We start from the raw sequence: 7,543 nt of genomic DNA on the forward strand, positions 1-7,543 counted from the left end.
CCGCCGCGTCGCCGCTCGTCGCTCCGCCGCCCGTCGCTCCGTGGAGGGGAAGGTTGCAATCCCCTTCACATGCAGACTGTCTTTAAGGAACGTAATCTCCTTACTCTCGTTTAATTTGTGTTCCAACCAAATCATTAGTGCAGAAAAGGCCACGCTATTACAATTCCCATCCCACTGGAATCAAGGGTGTTGAGTGTCAGATATACGGCAGCGTTACTGCTATTTAACTGAATCCTATGCAGCTTCAGTTCTGCTTGGAAAGGATTTTAATACCCTGCTGCAGAGCACAGCACAGCTCCTGGCACAGGACATCCGCAGCCTTAGGGGGTTTGCGTTAATCTCTCTGCTAATTAAATATGACGGAGCCCTTTCTCCCTCCCTCCGCCGCTTCTAAACACCTCCTCCTGCCAGCACCTTCCCCGGAGACCCCCTCCTCTGTCAGCCGCTCTGCTCTGTGCCAGGAGGCAGCCATCAGGGGCAGCTCTGAGCTGTGCTGGGAGGGAGACGGGAGCTAGGAGTGACAGGCACCATCTGTCAGTGTCAGGACAGTCTACAGATGGAAGGCAGGCGAGCCAAGGGAAACCTGGGCCCTCAGTAGAGCAGAGAGTGGGGAGAGGAATGGAAAGAGACAGCAGCAATGAGAGGAGGAACAAAGCGTAGGAAGCATAACACATCCCATAAGGAAGAACGAAAGGCAAATGGGAAACAGAAAATTGGGGGGTGGGGGGATCTCTATCCACAAAGGGCAGGAGTGTGCTGAAGGGGTAGAGGCACTGACATGAATATAGGGCCTTTGAGACTGCTTCTGAAAATATCAAAACCAGGGCAAGAAGTGAAGGAATAACACCGCAGCAGCACAGCTGGAACGCAGACCTCGGGAGAGGGAGTTTTCCAAACTGCTGGAAAACTTTAAATGCTGCATAATAAATAACATTTGCAGTACGACGTGGACAAGAGCGATCCATACTAAGGTCAAACCCAAATGTAAGTGAAGCAAAATCCCTGTGCTCACTAACAGTGCTCCATATGTGGAAACACAGCTAAAGTATGTATTAATGTCATGTTTTTTCTAAAAGACCATGGATGTCACTATATGGGGATGGGTCGTACTAACTGCCACTCTATACAACTTGTAGCGACCACCTCCATCCAAACTTCAGTTGCTTTTCAAGTGCACCTGTTGCTTACATACATGGAAGACTAGAGGCTAGATTTAACAGGGTGCGATTTTTTAGGTGTCCAAAAAAATCGCACCAAATCGAATGTTTGTTATTTGCGATTTTTTTACTAAAAAATCGCAGATGTCATAGGGTGCGAATTTTAAAGTTAAAATGGAATTTGCATGCGATTATTTGCAGTTTTTAGTAAAGGAAACATGCGATTTTTAGTAATAAAAACATGCGGATTTTAGGTCATGTTGTTATTACTTAGTCAGAAGCATGCACAGATCAGTGAGATCCGTGCATGCTTCTGTATGGAACAGTAAAGAAAGTGTTAAAAATGTACAAGAAAACTACATGCAGGTCCTCCTCAAAAGCATAACCATATCTTTGAGCCGGTCCTGGTTCCAAAAATACGGGGAACAATGTGACTGGGGTTCTCCGTATTTAAGCAACCAGCATCGGGCTCTTGGACCGGTCCTGGTTCCAAAAATACGGGGGACAAAAGAAGTAGGGTTCCACCGTATTTTTAAAACCAGCACCGGGCTCCACTAGCCAGAGAGGTGGTGCCACACCCGGTGGACACTTTTATACAGGTCCCTGCGGCTGCAGCATCACCCCTGGCTGGAGTTCCCTGGGGGAGTGGGGATCCCTTAAATCAAGGGGTCCCCACCCTCCAGGTACCCAAGGGCCAGGGGTGAAGCCGAGGCTGTCACCCACAAGAGTGACCCCACTTAACCTCGTGGTTAGCCGAAGACTGCAATTTTCCCATCATAGGCTAGAATGGAGGACTGCAATCCTCCATTCTAGCTGCTGCGCTCCGCCTGATTGACAGGCCAGGAGCGCACAGCCAATCAGGAGAGCACTATGACGTGGCGCTCCCTGATTGTCTACCGGGTCCTCTAGTGACAGGAGTCACGAGGGGTCCGGCATTCGGGGGAAAGGGGTTCCATGTGTAAACATGGAACCCCTTTAGTTCACTGGATCAGGTTTTTTGGCTTTATTATTATTTTTTAAACCTGTGGATGCTACATGGAAAGAAGAGGACAGAGCCTTCACTGGATTGTTTGTAAGTATATATACTGTATATACTGTATATATATTTTTTTACAGGTACACGATTGGTTTCTACTGGAGAAGGGGACGTGAATGGCAGCATGGGATGTAGGTAAGTATGTATGAGTGTGTAAGTGTGTTTTAATGAATTTTTACTGTCAAGGTGTGTTGTGTTTTTATTTGGGTATTTATTTTGTTGTAGAACTACAGGTACCAGCGCGCCCATTAATTCCCCGCATGCTGGTACTTGTGGTTCTCAAAGTACCAGCAAGCGGGGGAGGCTTGCTGGGACTTGTAGTTCCACACCAAAAGACAATATTCTCTTATATTATTTTTTTACACAATTCTGGCCAGGGATGGGGGGGACAGCCTCGGGCTTCACCCCTGGCCCTTGGGTGCCTGTGGGGTAGGGAGGGGGAGAGACACCTTGATTTAAGGGGTCCCCACTCCCCCAGGGAACCACAGCCAGGGGTGACTAGTTGGGTGGAGTGATGCTGCGGCCGCAGGGACCTGTATAAAAGTGTCCCCCGGCTGCAGCATCACCTCTCTGGCTAGAGGAGCCCAGTGCTGGTTTTAAAAATACGGGGGAACCCTACTTCTTTTGTCCCCCATATTTTTGGAACCAGGACCAGTCCAAGAGCCCGGTGCTGGTTGCTTGAATACGGGGAACCCCAGACAATTCCCCCCCGTATCTTTGTAACCAGGACCGGCTCAACGAGCCCGAGGCTGGTTATGCTTTTGGGGGGGGCCTACACGTAATTTTTTTTTTTTTACACTTTCTTTACTGTTCCATACAGAAGCATGCATGGATCTCACTGATCTGTGCATGTTTCACCAAAAATCACCAGCCTAAACCTGGTCTATTATTCTGGTAAGGTTTTGTGTGCAAGTGAAAAAATCTCATCCTATTACATTTGCGATTTTCATTGTTTTCAATGGGAAAACATCTGGATGCAATTTTTGGTATATGTTCAAAATTACGTTTGCGATTAACAGAAAACGTGCAAATTTGTGGTAAAAATCGCATGTTTTCTGAAATCGCACCCTATTACATTTAGCCTTATATGTTTTGTATGCTGAAAACGTTTTGTGCTTTGGAAAATCAGGAATCAGCAGCAGCTACCACACAGCTCAACCTGTCAATCCCCATTTAGCCCGCCCCCAGACTCCCATTTCCTGGGACTCCAATGCTGCCAGATCTCAGTGCCCACTAGATGCCACATGCATGCTCTGTACCTGGTACCAACCATAAGAACACAAAGCAAAACAAAATCCAGGGAACAATGTGAATTAAGTTTTCCTCTGGAAACCCCTGAAATTCATGGAGATGGCATATGACCAGATAGATTCAGTATGCTTTACCGGCGGACGGGATGCCGACTGCCATATCCTGACAGCGGCATCCCGCCCACTAGAATACCAGCAGCAGGGCGATCACTAAAAGTCCCCTTGCAGGCTTGCTGCGCTCGCCACAGGATCTGTTCCCACTCTGTGGGTATCGTGGACAACCCATGAGTACAAATAGCCCCGTTGCACCGAGATTCCGGCCAGCGGCATTGCCGGCTATCGGGATTCCGGTGTCGGTATCCTGACCGCCAGGATCCCGACAGCCAGCAAATTAAACGCATCCTGATCAGATATCTCACCCATCTTTAGCCCTCTCTTATACTGTGAGGTAATTTACATGGTTTTTCACAACATTTTTACAGGTTTTAGTTGGAACTATTATCCTAAAAGTATTCTTTCTAGTCTCTCCTATAAGCAGCCTACTGGCATAATTTACATTTCCGCTAATGTACTTACAATATCATACCTCCCAACATGACCCTCTCCAGGAGGGACAAAATACTCTGCTTCTGGACTTTTCTCTTAATTTATGATTGCAGGCACCTGTGTTGAACAGGTTAATGGATAAGAAAGCCGTTTCAGCACAGGTGATGGCAATCATAAATTAAGAGGGAAGTCCAGGAGCAGAGCATTCTGTCCCTCCTGGAAAGGGTCATGTTGGGAGGTATGCAATGTTAGCTGGCCAATACACTAGGACACAGGTTCTCAAACTCTGTCCTCAGGACCCCACACAGTGCATGTTTTGCAGGTCTCCTCACAGAATCACAGGTGAAATAATTAGCTCCACCTGTGGACCTTTTAAAATGTGTCCGTGAGCAATTAATACACCTGTGCACCTGCTGGGCTACCTGCACAACATGCACTGTGTGGGGTCCTGAGGACCAAAGGGGTCATTCCGAGTTGATCGCTCGCTAGCAACTTTTTGCAGCGCTGCAATCAGGTTAAATCTATGCAAAACTGCGCATGTGTATGCTCCGCAATGCGCAGGAGAGCATCGTACGGGTACAAAGAGGATCGGTACTGGGCGATGGATTTAAAGAAGAATCCATTCGCACAACCGATCGCAAGGTGATTGACAGAAAGAGGGCATTTGTGGGTGACAACTGACCGTTTTCTGGGAGTATTTGAAAAAACGCAGGCGTGTCCAAGCGTTTGCAGGGCGGGTGTCTGACGTCAATTCCGGGACCAAAAAGACTGAAGTGATCGCAGCGGCTGAGTAAGTCCAGAGCTACTCAGAAACAGCAAAAAACTTTTTTGTGCCGTCGGCTGCAAAAGCATTAGCACACTTGCAAAGCGAAAAAATACACTCCCCCATAGGCGGCGACAATCTGATCGCAGCGCTGCAAAAAGTTGCTAGCGAGCGATCAAATCGGAATGACCCCCAAGTTTGAGAATTTATGCACTAGGACAATATCGTGTACGAATGTATGATTTTGACGCGTCGTTCGATGCATTGCGTGCACATCGTGCATTAGGGAGGCCAATCCCGGGATCGGCGGGATCCTGGGATTTGGGCCCAAAAATGCCGGGATTTGAATCCCGGGATTGGAACATCCAATCCCGGGATTCACGGGATTATACTGCGCATGCGCGGCGGCGGGAGGGTGGTTGTCTAAGTAATAGTACCTACTAATATTAGGCGGGCGGCAGCCATGAACAAGTTGAACGCGGCGGCATTTCAAATGTAGCGCCGGCCGCCAGCCAATCAGAGCTGGCGGACCGGCAGCCAATCAGGGAAGGTGCAGCGGCAGCCAATCAGGAGCGACTGCTGCGGCCGCTTCCCTGATTGGCTGCCGATCCGCCAGCTCTGGTTGGCTGGCGGCCGGCGCTTCATTTGAAATGCCGCCGCGTTCAGTGTGTTAATGGTTGCCGCCCGTCTAATAGTAAGTACTATTACTTACACCCACCCTCTCTCCCTCCGTGCAGTCAGTGCTCCCTATACAGCCTTCCTCCCTCCCGCGCCGCTACCAACCCTCCCTGCCGCGACCTACACCCTCCCTCCTGAGTTCTGCACCACTACCTACACTCTTCCTTCCTCCCGCACCGCTACCTACACCCTCCCTACCTCCCGCACCGCTACCTACACCCTCCCTACCTCCCGCACCGCTGCCTGCACCCTCCCTACTTCCCGCACCTCTACCTACACCCTCCCTCCAGCGCTGCTCCCTACAACTTTCTCTGATCCCTACTGCAATCCCGGGATTGACCGTTTTTCAATCCCGAATCCCGGGATTGAAAAAACGGCCCGGGATTGGCCTCCCTATCGTGCATGTTTTGAGTATGATTACGATGCATTGTCGCATCCTCTGATCATACGTGCAGCCCGTAGTATCCGTCGTAATCGTATGCACATCGTACCATGTTTAATGCAGAAATAATGCATCGTTCCATGGAACATTCGATCAGCGTCATTTTGAGTGGCATTTTTTTCAAGGTGATCACGTGCTTTATGTGAGGCATACAATCGCTCCATAGATTGTGCGCTTCATCGTATGCACATTGTGTGTCCAGAGCTCCCAGGGGAGTTGAAGGGAAATTGTGACATGGATGCTGTCGTCCTAGTGTATGGCCAGCATATCACACAAGGGACACAGAAACAAGCCTGGACTGATAGGTGGACAACAGTTATCCCACAGCCTGCTCATGGTCTTGTATAATAAAATTGTGTCAAAATAAGAGCAGTTTAAGATAAACTGGGAGGGAAGAGATTAAATGGTGAGACTGTAGCAAGAAAGTGTCAATGCTGTTGGGGTAGAATTATTGGCACTAGTTTTTTTTGTAAGCTATCTGAGATGTCATTATAATTACCCAGTGTGTTTATCCCCTCCTCTAGGGGATTGTCCAGATGTCCCCATGAGTAGCCATGTGTGGATAACGGCGGTGACACTTATGGATTATGTGTCAGGGAACATTTCCTCACCAACCTGCAGCTGCTTGTCCATCACACAGAGAAATGTTTCGGAGGTCACCACTGGTCTCGCCAAAGATTCTCTCCTAGGCCCCTATCAACGTGATGGCACTGGCTGTAACCCTTTGTTGTTATTTGTGGGCACTGGCATGCAATATGGTAAAGTACAACAAGGATTTTGGTTAGAACCAAATAGAACCAGGACAGGAAAGATTTGGGGCCTTAATTATTCAGCAATATGAAATGGAACTAACAGGATCCAATTAAAATTCTGGTTCAGGCACCCCATTATACCTGATGGTACCAGTGTGTATTGCCTTCCCTGCTTTGCCCAAAACATTGCCAGAATGAAATAGTGTGCCATGATTTACTGATCACATGTTTTATGTCCTAAAAGATCTGATTTAGTTTGTGTGAAAGATATCTGGAAAAAGCAATCATCATAAAGAAGTGGTTTCTATTATTATTTGCTTTGCTGTTTAGTGGAAGATCTGTACATACTGTACGTATGCACTAAGATCTTATCCACCTTAGTAGGGGCTTAAATACATTTTACAGGTTGAGTATCCCTTATCCAAAATGCTTGGGACCAGAGGTATTTTGGATATCGGATTTTTCCGTATTTTGGAATAATTGCATACCATAATGAGATATCATGGTGATGGGACCTAAATATAAGCACGGAATGCATTTATGTTTTATATGCACCTTATACACACAGCCTGAAGGTCATTTTAGCCAATATTTTTTATAACTTTGTGCATTAAACAAAGTGTGTGTACATTCACACAATTCATTTATGTTTCATATACACCTTATATACACAGTCTGAAGGTCATTTAATCAGTGCCGTAGCTAGGCATTTTAGCGCTGTGTGCAAGAAACGACATTGGCAACCCCCCCATGTAAGATAGGGGCAGTGCGCGCCGTAAAATATATAGGGGCGTGGCTTCATGGGGAAGGGGCGTGGCCACAAAATAATAGCAATTCATACTACGTGCACAGTAGTCTACATTATTCAAATTACGCTGCACAGTAGCGCCACTACACCAGGTAGAGCCCCTTTTATACA

General features: G+C 47.6%; 1 long non-coding RNA gene across 1 annotated transcript; it reads left to right on the top strand.

Annotated features, from left to right (window-relative positions):
* The first annotated feature begins 415 nt into the window (after positions 1–415).
* LOC134965445 (uncharacterized) lies at positions 416–6,774 on the top strand. The gene is made up of 2 exons (XR_010188364.1): positions 416–984; positions 6,397–6,774. It is a non-coding gene; the product is annotated as an uncharacterized LOC134965445 (long non-coding RNA).
* Positions 6,775–7,543: the final 769 nt, after the last annotated feature.

This window comes from Pseudophryne corroboree, chromosome 10 (assembly GCF_028390025.1).
Source record: "Pseudophryne corroboree isolate aPseCor3 chromosome 10, aPseCor3.hap2, whole genome shotgun sequence".
Classification (NCBI taxonomy): Eukaryota; Metazoa; Chordata; class Amphibia; order Anura; family Myobatrachidae; genus Pseudophryne; species Pseudophryne corroboree.